The following is a 15601-nucleotide window of genomic DNA, read 5'->3' on the forward strand; positions in this document are numbered from 1 at the left end:
GGGGGAGTCTCAGGACCAGAGGGCACGGACAGAGTGGATGTGGAGAGGATGTTTCCTATAGTGGGGGAGTCTAGGACCAGAGGACACAGATAGAGTGGATGTGGAGAGGATGTTTCCTATAGTGGGGGAGTCTAGGACCAGAGGACACAGATAGAGTGGATGTGGAGAGGATGTTTCCTATAGTGGGGGAGTCTAGGACCAGAGGGCACAGATAGAGTGGATGTGGAGAGGATGTTTCCTATAGTGGGGGAGTCTAGGACCAGAGGGCACAGATAGAGTGGATGTGGAGAGGATGTTTCCTATAGTGGGGGAGTCTAGGACCAGACGGCACAGACAGAGTGGATGTGGAGAGGATGTTTCCTGTAGTGGGGGAGTCTAGGACCAGAGGGCACAGAGAGTGGATGTGGAGAGGATGTTTCCTGTAGCAGGGGAGTCTAGGACCAGAGGACACAGATAGAGTGGATGTGGAGAGGATGCTTCCTGTAGTGGGGGAGTCTAGGACCAGAGGGCACGGACAGAGTGGATGTGGAGAGGATGTTTCCTGTAGTGGGGGAGTCTAGGACCAGAGGACACAGATAGAGTGGATGTGGAGAGGATGCTTCCTGTAGTGGGGGAGTCTAGGACCAGAGGACACAGATAGAGTGGATGTGGAGAGGATGTTTCCTGTAGCGGGGGAGTCTAGGACCAGAGGGCACGGACAGAGTGGATGTGGAGAGGATGTTTCCTATAGTGGGGGAGTCTAGGACCAGAGGACACAGATAGAGTGGATGTGGAGAGGATGTTTCCTATAGTGGGGGAGTCTAGGACCAGAGGGCACAGATAGAGTGGATGTGGAGACGATGTTTCCTATAGTGGGGGAGTCTAGGACCAGAGGACACAGATAGAGTGGATGTGGAGAGGATGTTTCCTGTAGTGGGGGAGTCTAGGACCAGAGGGCACAGATAGAGTGGATGTGGAGAGGATGTTTCCTATAGTGGGGGAGTCTAGGACCAGAGGACACAAATAGAGTGGATGTGGAGACGATTTTTCCTATAGTGGGGGAGTCTAGGACCAGAGGACACGGACAGAGTGGATGTGGAGAGGATGTTTCCTGTAGTGGGGGAGTCTCAGGACCAGAGGGCACGGACAGAGTGGATGTGGAGAGGATGTTTCCTATAGTGGGGGAGTCTAGGACCAGAGGACACAGATAGAGTGGATGTGGAGAGGATGTTTCCTATAGTGGGGGAGTCTAGGACCAGAGGGCACAGATAGAGTGGATGTGGAGAGGATGTTTCCTATAGTGGGGGAGTCTAGGACCAGACGGCACAGACAGAGTGGATGTGGAGAGGATGTTTCCTATAGTGGGGGAGTCTAGGACCAGAGGGCACAGAGAGTGGATGTGGAGAGGATGTTTCCTGTAGCAGGGGAGTCTAGGACCAGAGGACACAGATAGAGTGGATGTGGAGAGGATGCTTCCTGTAGTGGGGGAGTCTAGGACCAGAGGGCACGGACAGAGTGGATGTGGAGAGGATGTTTCCTGTAGTGGGGGAGTCTCAGGACCAGAGGGCACAGAGAGTGGATGTGGAGAGGATGTTTCCTGTAGTGGGGGAGTCTAGGACCAGAGGACACAGATAGAGTGGATGTGGAGAGGATGCTTCCTGTAGTGGGGGAGTCTAGGACCAGAGGACACAGATAGAGTGGATGTGGAGAGGATGTTTCCTGTAGCGGGGGAGTCTAGGACCAGAGGGCACGGACAGAGTGGATGTGGAGAGGATGTTTCCTATAGTGGGGGAGTCTAGGACCAGAGGACACAGATAGAGTGGATGTGGAGAGGATGTTTCCTATAGTGGGGGAGTCTAGGACCAGAGGGCACGGACAGAGTGGATGTGGAGAGGATCTTTCCTGTAGTGGGGGAGTCTCAGGACCAGAGGGCACGGACAGAGTGGATGTGGAGAGGATGTTTCCTATAGTGGGGGAGTCTAGGACCAGAGGACACAGATAGAGTGGATGTGGAGAGGATGTTTCCTATAGTGGGGGAGTCTAGGACCAGAGGACACAGATAGAGTGGATGTGGAGAGGATGTTTCCTATAGTGGGGGAGTCTAGGACCAGAGGGCACAGATAGAGTGGATGTGGAGAGGATGTTTCCTATAGTGGGGGAGTCTAGGACCAGAGGGCACAGATAGAGTGGATGTGGAGAGGATGTTTCCTATAGTGGGGGAGTCTAGGACCAGACGGCACAGACAGAGTGGATGTGGAGAGGATGTTTCCTGTAGTGGGGGAGTCTAGGACCAGAGGGCACAGAGAGTGGATGTGGAGAGGATGTTTCCTGTAGCAGGGGAGTCTAGGACCAGAGGACACAGATAGAGTGGATGTGGAGAGGATGTTTCCTATAGCGGGGGAGTCTAGGACCAGAGGGCACAGACAGAGTGGATGTGGAGAGGATGCTTCCTGTAGTGGGGGAGTCTAGGACCAGAGGGCACGGACAGAGTGGATGTGGAGAGGATGTTTCCTGTAGCGGGGGAGTCTCAGGACCAGAGGGCACGGACAGAGTGGATGTGGAGAGGATGTTTCCTGTAGCGGGGGAGTCTCGGGACCAGAGGGCACGGACAGAGTGGATGTGGAGAGGATGTTTCCTGTAGCGGGGGAGTCTCAGGACCAGAGTGAACTTCGTCAGAATGCAAGGATGTTCCTTTGGAACAGGTGAAGAGGAATTGCTTTCTTCAGGGGCTGGAAAATCTGCAGAATTCATTGCCATTGACGGCCGTGAAGGCCAAATTACTGAGTATATTTGAAGTGGAGGTTGATTCTTGATTAGTCAGGGCATCAAAGGTTACAGGGAGCAGAACGTGATTGAGAGGGATAATAAATCAGCCATGATGGAATGGTGGAACAGACTCGATGGGCCGAACTCCTGCATCTCATGGTTTTGTGATATTTCTTTATGTAGGTCATGCTAGAACTAGAGCTCACAGTTTGAAAATGAGAAGCTGATAACTTGACAGCTCTGAGGGAATTTTTACCTTTGGCTCTCCCTCTAAGACTGGTGCAAGCAGAAACTTCACATTTTTTTTAGACAAATATGGGTAGATTTTTGATAAGCAAGCTGGGGAGGGGCAGGGTGACAGATTACCAGTAGTAATCAGTATGCAGAGTTCAAGTTAAGAACAAAGATGTAGAAAATTACAGCACTCTGCAGGACCTTTGGCCCACAATGTTGTGACAACATTTTAACCTACTCCAAGATCAACCTAACCCTTTCCCCCCACACAACCCTCCATTCTTCTATTATCCATCTGCCTATCTACGCGTCATAAATGTCTTGAATGTGTTGGCCTCTACCACCATACCTTGCACCCACAAATCTCTATGTAAAAAACATACCTCTGGCATTCCCTCCACCCTCCACCGATACTTTGCCCCAAATTAAGATTATGCCCCTAAATATTAGCCATTTCTGCCTGTGGAAAAATTTCTGGCTGTCCACTTGATCTGTGCCTCTCATCATCCTGCATACCCCTACAGCACATCACAACACAGTATAAACCATTCAGTGCACAATACTGTACCAGCCCCTGTTGTCACCTCTCATCCTCGTTTGCAACAGAGAGGAATCCTCTAGCTCGCTCACCTGTCTTCATAGACATGCCCTCTAATTCAGACAGTATCCTGATAAATCTCCTCTGCACCATCTCTAAAGATTCCACATCCTTCCTAAAATGAGGTGATCAGAACTGAACACAATTCTCCAAGTGTGCCCTAACTAGGGTTTTAAAGAGCTGCAAAATACCATAGACCAGCTGAGCTCATAGCAATGAGAAGAGTGCGAAGAGATTCACCGGCTGCGGCTGCTACTGGGGACAATGCAGTACAAAGGCAGAGGCTGCTGGAGGCTGCAGGATGTGTGTGTGTGTGTGTGTGTGTGTGTGTGTGTGTGTGTGTGTGTGTGTGTGTGTGTGTGTGTGTGTGTGTGTGTGTGTGTGTGTGTTGTGTGTGTGTCTGTGGGTGTGTGTGTGTGTGTGTGTCTGTGGGTGTGTGTGTCTGTGTGTCTGTGTGTGTGTGTCTGTGTCTGTGTGTGTGTGTGTGTGTGTGTGTGTGTGTGTGTGTGTGTGTGTTGTGTGTGTGTCTGTGGGTGTGTGTGTGTGTGTGTGTGTGAGTGTGTGTGTGTCTGTGGGTGTGTGTGTGTGTGTGTGTGTCTGTGGGTGTGTGTGTGTGTGTCTGTGTGTGTGTGTCTGTGTGTGTGTGTGTGTGTGTGTGTGTGTGTGTGTGTGTGTGTGTGTGTGTGAGTGTGTGTGTGTGTGTGTGTGTCTGTGGGTGTGTGTGTGTGTGGGTGTGTGGCAGTCAGTGTGTGTGTGTTTGGATGTTGGTGTGTGTGTGTGTGTGTGTGTGTATCTGTGGGTGCGTGGCAGTCAGTGTGTGTGTGTTTGGATGTTGGTGTGTGTGTGTGTGTATCTGTGTGTGTGTGTGTGTGTGTGTGTATCTGTGTCTGTGTGTGTGTGTGTGTATCTGTGTGTGTGTGTGTGTGTGTGTGTGTGTGTGTATAGATTAGCTGCCTCAGATTGGTCTGTGGTCGGGCACAAGAGGGTGTGACTGCGCGTTAGGTGGGTAGTGGGATCCAATAGACAGTGCTCGACCATCAGATCTGAGATTCAGGGAGCCATTCCAGAGGGGGGAGAGAGGAGAAATGTAGTGGTAATTGGGATAGTATAGTCAGGGGAATAGACAGAGTTCTCTGTCACGAGGATAGAGCGTCCCGAAGGCTGTGTTGCCTGCCTGGTGCCCGGGTTCAGGACATCTTATCTGACCAGCAGAGGAATTTGCAGTGGGAGGGGAAAGATCCAGTTGCCATAGTCCATGTGGATACCAATGATATAGGTAGAACGAGGAAAGAGGTTCTGCTGAGGGAATTTGAGCAGCTAGGGACTAAATTAAAAAGCAGAACAATAAAAGGTGGTAATCTTCAGAACCTTCCTGAACCACATGTAGATTGGCAGGAAGATTAGAGAGTTAAATGCATGGCTGAAGGATTGGTGTGGGGAAGTGGGTCTGAACTCATGGGAAATTGGCACCAGGATTGGGGAAAGAGGGAGCTGAACCAGTGGTGTAGACTGTGAACACAGGCTATATGGTGGGATGGTTGAGGAACAGTGGAAGACTTTCAAAGAGATTTTTCACAGTGCTCAACAAAGGTATATTCCAGTTAAAGGTGAGGACAGTGAGGGTGGGAGAGCCAGCCCTGGATAACTAAGGAAATAAAACAAGGCATCAAACTAAAAGCTTGTGCGTACAAAGCCACCAAGAGTAGTGGGAAACTGGAAGATTGGGAAAACTTTAAAAAGCAACTAAGTACCAATAAGTGAGTAATAAATAAAGGGAAGATAGATTATGAAAATAAACAAGCACAAATTATAAAAAACGGATAGTAAATGTTTAAAGTAGAAAAGGGTGGCTAAAGTGAGTGTCGGTCCCTTGGAGGACGAGAGGGGGGAATTGATATTGGGTAATGAGGCAATGGCAGAGGCTTTGAATGACTATTTTGTGTCGGTCTTCACGGTGGAGGGCACATCTAACATGCCAAAGAGAGACGTTATGGATGTGACGGGAGTTGAGGACCTCGATACAATAGCTATCACTAAAGAGGGAGTGCTGAGCAAACTTGTGGGCCTGAAGATAGACAAGTCCCCTGGTCCTGATGGAATGCACCCCAGGGTGCTGAAGGAAATGGCCGAGGTTATAGTGGAGGCTTTGGTGATGATTAACCAAAATTCTCTGGACTCTGGACAGACCCTGGTGGTTTGGAAGACGACAAATGTCACATTACAGTTCAAGAAAGAATGTAGGGAAAAGGCAGGTAACTATAGGCCGGTTAGTTCAACATCTGTAGTTGGGAAAATACTTGAAGCTATCATTAAAGAAGGAATAGTGAGGCATCTGGAAAGAAATGGATCCATCAGGCAGATACAGCATGGATTCAGCAAAGGCAGGTCCTGTTTGACAAACTTACTGGAGTTCTTTGAGGATATGACGAGCGCAGTGCGTAGAGGGGAACAGATCAACATTATTTACTTGGATTTCCAGAAGGCGTTCGATAAGGTGCCACACAAAAGACTTATCCGTAAGATAAGGATGCATGGAGTTGGGGGTGATGTATTAACATGGATAGAGGATTGGTTAACTAACAGAAAGCAGAGAGTTGGGATCCATGGGCGTTACTCTGGTTGGCAATCAGTAGTGAGCGGTGTCCCGCAGGGGTCGGTGCTGGGCCCGTAACTGTTCACGATATACATTAGCGACCTGGAAGAGGGGACCGAGTGTAGCGTATTGAAGTTTGCTGATGATACTAAATTGAGTGGAAAAGCAAATTGTGCAGAAAATGCAGAGAGATATAGATAGGTTAAATGAGTGGCCAGGGGTCTAGCAGATGGAATACGATGTTGGTTAATGTGAGTTCATCCACTTTGGAAGGAAAATGGAAGAGCAGATTATTATTTAAATGGTAAGAAATTGCAGCATGCTGCTGTGCAGAGGGACTTGGGAAAGCTTGTGCCTGAATCACAAAGGCTGGTTTGCAGGGGCAGCAGGCTATCCAGAAGGCAAATGGAATGCTGGCCTTCATTACTAGAGGGATTGAATTTAAGAGCAGGGAGGTTATGCTGCAACTATACAGGGTACATATATATATATGTATGTGTGTGTCTCTGTGTATCTGTTTGTGTTTGTCATTCTGTGTGTTTATGTGTGGATATGTCTATGTGTGTTTATGTGTGTGTGAATGTGTCTGTGTGTGTCTCTTGCTCTGCCTGTCTGTGTGTGCAGATGTGTCTGAGTGTTTGTGTATGTGTGTGCATCTGTATATTGTCTGCATGTCCACGTGTATGTGTCTACGTATGTGTGTGTGTCTGTGTGTGTGTGAGAGAGTGAGTGTGTGAGTGAGTGAGTGTGTGTGTGTGAGTGAGTGTGTATGTGTGTGTGTGTGAGTGAATGAGAGAGTGAGTATGTGTGTGAGTGAATGAGTGAGTGAGTATGTGTGTGAGTGTGTGTGTGCGTGAGTGAGTGTGTGTGTGTGCGTGAGTGAGTGTGTGTGTGTGAGTGTGTATATGTGTGTGAGTGAGTGTGTGTGTATGTGTGCGAGTGTGTGTGTGAGTAAGTGTGTGTATGTGTGTATGTGAGTGAGTGAATGAGTGAGTGAGTGTGTGTGTGAGTGAGTGTATATACGTGTGTGAGTGTGTGTGTATATGTGTGTGAGTGAGTGAGTGTGTGTGTGTGTGAGTGTGCGTGTGTGTGTGAGTGAATGTGTATGTGTGTGAGTGTGTGTGCGTGAATGAGTGTGTGTGTGAGTGAGTGAGTGAGTGAGTGAGTGAGTGAGTGAGTGAGTGAGTGTGTGTGTGTGTGTGTGTGTGTGTGAGTGTGTGTGTGTCCTTTTTGGGAAGTTTATGCCACACACTGAAACCAGTCTTGGGGAGACGGAGATAACCTCACAGCAGTGAGTTACAGAACGAGGTCAAAAATACAAACAGAGAAAACAGACCATTTCTGTCGCAATTGTGTGCTCTTTGCTTTTGGACATTGCCTCTTCTCCCCCTCCCGTCGGACGGCGGAGACAAAGCCCGAAAGCACGTACCAGCAAGCTGAAGGACAGCCTGAACCCGCTGTTATCAGACTCATAAACCCACGATTAGATGGATTCTTGACCTCCCAATCTGAATGAACGTGTAATGATCTTGCACTCCACTGTCCTTAGGTACTGTCGCACTTTATTCTGCATTGTTACTGTTTCCCCTTGTTCTCCTGTAGTTCAATGCCCTGTGGAATGATCTGATCTGTATGAACAGTATCCGAGGCAGGGGCTGTTCACTCTGTCTCAGTACATGCAACGATAATAAACCAATTCCAATACCAGCACTGGGAATTTCAAACGTTCACTGCCACAGACAGATCTGGAGGCCAAGTCACTGGGTAGGTTCTTGATTAGTAAAGGCATCAAAGGTTATGGGGAGAGGGCAAAAGAATAGGGTTGAGGGGGGTGATAAATCAGCCATGATGGAAAGATGGAGCCAATCTGGTAAATCTCTTCTGCACCGTCTCTAAAGCCTCCACATCTTTCCGACAATGAGGCAACTGGGCCTGAACACAACACTCCGAGTGTGGTCTAACCAGGGATTTATTACCACAGCGATGAGAAGAGTACTGGGGAGATTCACCAGGATACTGCCTGGGTTGGAATGTTTTAGTGACTCCGGAGCCAGAAGGAACAAGAAATAGGAGGGGGAGTCGGCCACTTGGCCCGTCGAGCCAGCTCTGCCATTCAATAAGATCGTGGCTGGTCTGACTGTAGGCTCAGCTCCACCTCCCTACCTTTTCCCCATAACCCTCAATCCCTCTGCTCTGAGAAAAATCTATCCCCCGTTTCTCAAATATCTTTACTGAGGCAGGCTCTGCGGCCTCCCCGGGCAGAGAATTCCCCAGATCGTCCACTCCCCGGGGAAAGCAGTTTCTCCTCATCTCCCTGTACGTTCTCCCCGTGAACCACGAGGGTTTCTTGTGGGCGCTTCGGTTTACTCCCACAGTCCAAAGACTGCGGCAGGTTGGTCACTGTAAATTGGCCCGTGATAAGACCAGGGTTAACTAGGTGAGTTGTTGGGCGGAGCGATACACTGGAGAGATCTGCCCTGCACTGTATGACTAAACAAACAAACAGATCGATCAATCACTGAGTGAGACGGGACGCTTTGAAGCAGTTTTGCTTGTAGCATCTGTGCTGGCTCTTTGGGGAGCCTCTGACCTGCCGTTTCTAAAATGTCTCACCCAGAACCTGTGAAAAATACCGAGTGAAACTGCTGGCATCGCCGTATCAGGAACCTCATTCCTGATCACCGCGTATCCCTAGGTCACTGTGTCCGAGGATTGAACGTCCATGCGAGCAAGGACATGAAAACTGGGCGTGTGAGTCAGCGAGTCTGGAGTTTGAATCCGTCCTGTCAGCAGCTAGTACTGGGGTCGATACCGCAGACTGAAGCCCTGAAGGTCAAAGACCTCGCAGACTCAGTGGGCTGAATCACCTCATCTGCTTCTGTGTCTCATGGTCTGATGGAAAATTCTTTGCACGTCTATCCTGAACGGTACTGAAAGCGTGGTCGCGGCGAGGGTGTTTCCATCAGTGGGAGAGTCTAGGATCTGAGAGCATTGCCCCAGAAGGAAGGAATGTCCCTTTAGAACAGAGATAAGGAGGAAATTCTTCAACCAGAGGGTGGGAATTCTGTGGGATCTGTTGCCACAGAGGGTGGAGGAGGCCAAGTCACTGGGCGTAAATAAGGAGCAGATTGACAAGTTGTGGATTGCTAGGTGAGTTGAGGGTAACAAGGAGACAGAGGAGTGAGGATGAGAAAAAGAAAATCATTTTCAACTGAACAGTGGAGCAGAACTGATGGGTTGAAAGGACTAGTTCTGTTCCCTTCTCTTGAGATATTATGGTACACCCTTTGACCTCTGCATCATCGACCCCACAGGACCAGCAAACTGGGTTAAGTTGAATGCGTGGTTGACAGCAAGGACTGCACGTTTGCAACAGAAAGGGTCTGTTTTCTCTGTTTGTATATTGTAGATTCGCTGTAACCCGGCCACAAGTTACGTGCGGCTATCTCCCTCTTCGTCTCTCCGAGACCAAGCTCAAGAACATCGCACGAACTTTTGCAAGCCGGTCCTTGTACTGACCTGCAGTCCTTTGTATCTGTGATCCTTGGAGACACACTAACATACCGCAGGTCAGCTGCAAGTCAGATAATGGGTGGGGTGAGTCAAAGTCAGGGAGTGGGAGTTTGTTAAAAAAAGCAAGTTTCTGTTATATCCCCATAGAGAATCAAAGAGTGATACAGTATGGTACATGGCCATCTATTCTCAGCTTTCTCCCCACCCGGCTAGTCCCAACACTGCGTTTGCCCCGTCCTTAAGCCCTGCCTCTCAACGTCGGTCGTCCGTCACGTCCAGCAATGACAGGAGACCCGTGCAGGAGGGTGGGAAAGACCCTGCACCGAGGCAGGTCCACTCCCTCGACCTCGAACGCCCGGATCCAGTGGGCACGAGCGCTCGTTGCAAACTGAGGTTTGTCGAAGATGACCGTGACTTCTTCTGTGCCTCGTCATGCTCTTCCCTCTCCACGGAGCGTTGCACAGCCACCCTCCTGACCGTTGGATCTCATCCAACTCCGCCCCAGGTGCCACCTAAACCATACAATCCATTATTATTCTTTCTTTCATTCTGTATTTACACAGCTCATTGCCTTTTGCTCATGGGCTAAACGCCCAGTTGGTGTGGTCTTTCATTGATTCCATTATGGTTATTGGAGTTATTGAGTATGCCCACAAGAAAATGAATCTCAGGGTTGTATCTGGTGACATATGTGTACTTTGATAATAAACTTACTTTGAACTTTGAGGACTAGAATATAGAAATAAGGACGCAATGCTGAGGCTTGTTAATGCACTCATCAGACCGTACAGTATGGTGAACAGGTTTGGGCTCCTGGTCTATGAAAGGATGGGCTGGCGTTGGAGAGAACGAGGGGGTTCTCACCGAAGCCCGTTGAATATTGGAAGGCCTAGGTAGAGTAGATGTGGAGAGGATGATCCCTCTAGTGGGAGGGAGGGCACAGCCTCAGAGTGGAAGGACGACCATTTAGAACAGAGGTGAGGAGGGATTATTTAAGCCACAGGATGGTGAGTCTTTGCAATTGCAAGTCATTGAGTAAGCAGCCAGTGGTCACTTGAATATGTCCAAGTCATTGCAGAGGGTGATAGGTTTGATAGGTCAGGGCATCAAAGGTTACAGGGAGAAAGCAGGGGAATGGGGTTGAGAGGGACAATAAATCAGCCATGATGGAATAGCGGAGCAGACTCGATGGGCTGAATGGTTTAATTCTGCTGCTATGGCATATGGTCTAAATTAAACAACAGGAAGAAAGGACTGGATATCAACTCAACAGTCGAAGATTAGCTGTGATGTTGTTGAATGGCAAGGCAGACTCAAGGGACGTGTCTACCACTGTTCACATTTTCCAAGGTACAGAAGGAGCACGCAGCTTATCTTGCATCCTGTTATGCTTCTAGCATCAAGAATCTGGAAGCCTGTGTTTAAAACCTCTTGGGTAAGGTCGGTTTGAAGGGAAATTCGTGACATTGAACAGGGTAGGTTGTGTGCATATGAACCAGAGAATATGATTTACAATCGTTGCTGAATCTTCCTGAGGAAGCAGGTTGTGACTGGGAATGTGCTGCCTGAGACGGCAGTGGGACTGCGAGCAGAGCAAATTGCTCTCTGAGGGTGCAGAGGTAACGATTTGAAAGTGGGAGACGGGGAAGAGACTAGTTGTCTGAAGATCCTGAAGGTGCACACTCAACGATTTAGGAGCAGTACCTTCACCTCCACCATCCGATTTATGAACATTACCTCACTGTATTGCTCGTTTTGGCATGATTTTTTAATATATATTTCTTATTGCAACTTGCACTGTACTGAAAACTAATAAACCTGATTCATTGATCATTCCGGCATCTGGGGGAAAGTCTTGAAGATAATGCCAGAGAGGTCAGTGCTATTAGAGAGGAGATACAGGAGCCTGAAGACACACTCAAAGTTTTAATAACAGCTTTTCCCTCTGTCATTATATAGAAATTCCTCTATATAGTGTACTGTATATACAGACGTTGTTTCACCTTGCGATTTATAGTGCATTTACATATTGCACTGCCCTGCAGCCAAAAAACATCAAACATCACGCCATATGGCAGAGTTAATAAACGCAAGGGGTTCTGCAGATGCTGGAAATCCAGACCAACACACACAAACACTGGAGGAACTCAGCAGGTCAGGCAGCATCTATGGAAATGAATAAAGAGTCAATGTTTCAAGCTGAGACCCTTCATCAGGCCCAGCGTCTCCTCTTTTGTCACAATGAGACCACACTCAGGTTGGAGGAGCAACACCTCATATTCTGTCTGGGTAGCCTCCAACCTGATGGTATGAATATTGATTACTTCAACTTCCAGTATTTTTCCCCTTCCCCTTACCTCTTCTTCAATTCCTCACTCTATCACCCGATTTATCTCTCCCTTCTCCTCACCTGCCTACGACCTCCCCTGGAGCCCCTCCTTCCCTTTCTCCCATGGTCCACTCTCCTCTCCTATCAGATCCCTTCTTCTTCAGCCCTTTACCTTTTCCACCTATCACCCTCCAGCTTCTAACTTCATCACCCCCTCCCCACCCACGTGGCTTCACTCATCAACCAGATACAATAAGGTCTTTGAAGAGCCTCTTGGATAGGTCCATAGAGCTGAGGGCTATGCGCTTGGGAAAATCCAGACAGTTTCCAGAGTAGGTTATATGGTCGGCCCTACATTGTGGGCTGAAGGGCCTGTAGTGTGCTGTACATTTCTACTTGTCTAGCTGCCTATCATCATCTAGCCTGTACTCCTTCCCCTCCCCCATACCTTTTTATTCTGGCATCTTTCCCCTTCCTTTCCTGTCCTCAAGAAGGGTTTCAACCCAAAACGTCAACTGTTTATTCATTTCCATAGAGGCTGCCTGAACTGCATGCTGGACTCCAGCATGAGGTGTGTGTGCGTGTGCGTGTGCGTGTGCGTGTGCGTGTGCGTGTGCGTGTGCGTGTGCGCGTGCGCGTGTTGCTCTGGATTTCCAGTATCTGTAGAATCTCTTGTGTTGAGAGACAATGAACCTGATTCTGATTGGATAGCTCCTTCAGGTACCTAGCCTCCATAGAAGTCTGGTTACTACAGGGGAAATCATCCTGAAAGAAAACAGCATGGGGGGGGGGGGGGTACAGGCCCTTCAGCCCAACTAGTCCCTGCTGATCACACTGCTTACTCAGCTAGTGCCCATTTCCTGCAGCTGACCCATACTCTTCCCATGCCCACTGCTTCATGTACCTGTCCAGGTGCTGCTTGCCATTGTACCTCTCAAGTCCTCTGGTATCTCGTTCCATATACTCACCACACTCTTCGTGAAAAAGCTGCCCCTCATAGCAATTGTAAAATTTTCTCCTTTCATCCTAAATCTTTTACCCCTAGCATTAAGCTCCCCCTTCTGTGCCCTTCTCAATTTCTCTTAGGCCACCTCTCCTTATCCGACATCCTAGTCTGGCCAACTCAGGCCTTCTAGTCCCAGCAACATCCTCCCAAATCTTTTCCACACTGATCTTCTTATTTTCAATTCTTCTTACTTTCATTTCATTTTTAAATTTTAATTATCACTCTCTCGGGCCATACTCGCTGGAGTTTATTAGAATTGTGGGGGGTGGGGCAGGGGGATCTCATTGAAACCTATCGAATGTTGAAAGGCCTAGATAGAGTGGACATGGAGAGGTTGTTTTCTATAGTGGGAGGGTCTAGGATAAGAAGTCATAGCCTCAGAATAGAGTAGGGGTTCCAAACCTTTTTTTTATGCCATGATTGAAGGGTCTGTGGACCCCAGGTTGGGGACCCCCGGAATGGGAGGTGAAGAGGAGTTTAGAAGTGAAGTCAAATTTCTTTCACCAGAGGGTGGTGAATCTGTGGAATTCATTGCCACAGACAGCTGTATAGGCCAAATCATTGGGTATATTTAAAACAGAGGTTGATAGATTCTTTGTTAGTCAGGGTGTCAAGGGTTACGGGGAGAAGGCAGGAGTACGGGGTTGAGAGGGATAATAAATCGGCCATGATGGAATGGCAGAGCTGATTCGATGGGCTGAATGGCCTGATTCTGCTCCTATGTCTTATGGCTGAAAGTGTGAAACTTTATTGTTGATGATAATAAAAGTATGTGGATTATTTTTCTTTTAGTTTAGCTTTCCTGTGCTTGCTTGTAGGCCCTCTGTTGATCAGGATTGACCATGGATGTCGTGAACTAGCTGTCTACACAAGCCAGCGCAGTACGATATAGAGACCACACTGCTGCCCATGTAGCAGGCTCCCCCACTCCACACAGGGCAAACACCCTCACAGAGCCTTCGCAATCAGCATTGAACTCAACGTAGAACTGCCTTCGGGACTCCAGCTCCAGATTTACTCCTGAAGCCTTCCCCATGAGTGGGTACAGCCGCAAGGCAGCAGAGGTAGAGTTTTCCCTCTCCTAGATGAGCTGCCAACCACAGCTGACAGGCCCATCTGCCTGAAATGACTGGTTTTGAGGCACCAGTAACCCACCTTTGCCCCTTCTCTGGTCAGTAGAAATGGTTCCACCGGGTTCAGTAGCTAAGCCATGCAGGAAGGCCAGGAGCTGGACTTGGTTGTCAGAGGCTACTGAGATGCATGCCTTTGGAATAATAGGCAGTGGGAGCTTTTCCTCACTAACCGCCCAGCCCACCGGCCATGACAACCTCAAGGAACTCGCTTTTTTTAAATATATAATCGCCTATATACATGTAATTGTTCAGTGGATTTTCTAGTAATTATGGTACAGTTGCCTCTGTATTTTTCTGGAAAATTTTTAATTTTTAATAGTAGATGTTGTGTTACTTGAATTTGGCCATTTTATGTTAACTCATGTTACCTCTGGTCTGATTAGGAGATGGCCACGACTGCTTTCTCCTTTGTCTTCTCTTTGTTATCTTGACTCGTCTATCTTGGTTGCTTTGCTCTCTTGTTAATAAAATGATGTAAGTCGTACATTTTATGCCTCATTCTTGACTTCTGAAGAACCTTTGAATCACAAAAGCATCAGGATTCAACAGATAGGAAGATAAGCTCTGACAAGGTGGCAGGGAGATAAGAAGGGGACATTAATAGGTTAGGCGAGTGGACAAACGTTTGACAAATAGAGTATCTAAGTGAGGAAAAATTGCAGGGCAGCCTCAGGTTACTGACTGTGTGATTTGCAATAGGTAAACATGCAGGTAGAGCAAGTAATTAGAAAAGTCAAGGTTGGGTTTATTGTCATATGCACAAGTATGCTCAGCAGCTTCACAGGCTCGTAGCATCAGATAAGCGATGTTAGTTGATTGTACCACGTCGTAGGCAGCCAGATGAAGGGTCTTGACCCAAAACATGGACTTACCATTTCGCTCTGTAGATGACCTGCTGAGTTCTTTAGTTCCTTTGTGTACGTAGAACATGGAACAATACAGCACTGTACAGGCCATTCAGCCCATGATGCTGTGCTCTAATCCTTCCCTCAGACACAGCCCTCCATTTTCCCGTCATCTGCGTGCCTCAGTATTGTTCAGCATTTCCAGAATCTGTAATCTGTTGAGTCTCCAGAACAATGATGCTCTTTGCTAGCGGGCCGAACAGAAAAAGCCGGTAGCTTTCACTTCTGTTGTAGGAGACCATATCGGGAGTAATGCATAATCTATTATATAATGTACAGAGCGGCAGCCATTCAGCCCCTTAGCTCCATGCTAGCTTGGCAGAGCAGTCCTATCAGCCCCATACCTCTCTTGGGAAAATAAAGTGAACATTGGAAGACCTGACCAGGTGATGGTTCAGATGAAGTATCGGAATGCTTTTCGCCTCTGTAGATGCTGCTCGACCTGATGAGTTCTATCTTTGTTCCAAATTCCAGCCTGTGCAGCCTCGGTTGTCTCCACTTCCTTCTACCCCCTTCAGCTTATTTGCTTTCACACAGATCATAGT

At 48.1% G+C, this 15601-nt stretch overlaps 1 long non-coding RNA gene across 1 annotated transcript in view; it reads left to right on the forward strand.

Moving 5' to 3' along the window:
* Positions 1-14600, forward strand: part of LOC140732418 (uncharacterized) — a 61795-nt gene extending 47195 nt beyond the window's left edge. Inside the window, exon 3 of the long non-coding RNA XR_012100075.1 lies at positions 13837-14600. This is a non-coding gene — a long non-coding RNA (uncharacterized lncRNA). The remainder of the gene's footprint in view (positions 1-13836) is intronic.
* Positions 14601-15601: the final 1001 nt, after the last annotated feature.

This window comes from Hemitrygon akajei, chromosome 8 (assembly GCF_048418815.1).
Source record: "Hemitrygon akajei chromosome 8, sHemAka1.3, whole genome shotgun sequence".
Taxonomy (NCBI): Eukaryota; Metazoa; Chordata; class Chondrichthyes; order Myliobatiformes; family Dasyatidae; genus Hemitrygon; species Hemitrygon akajei.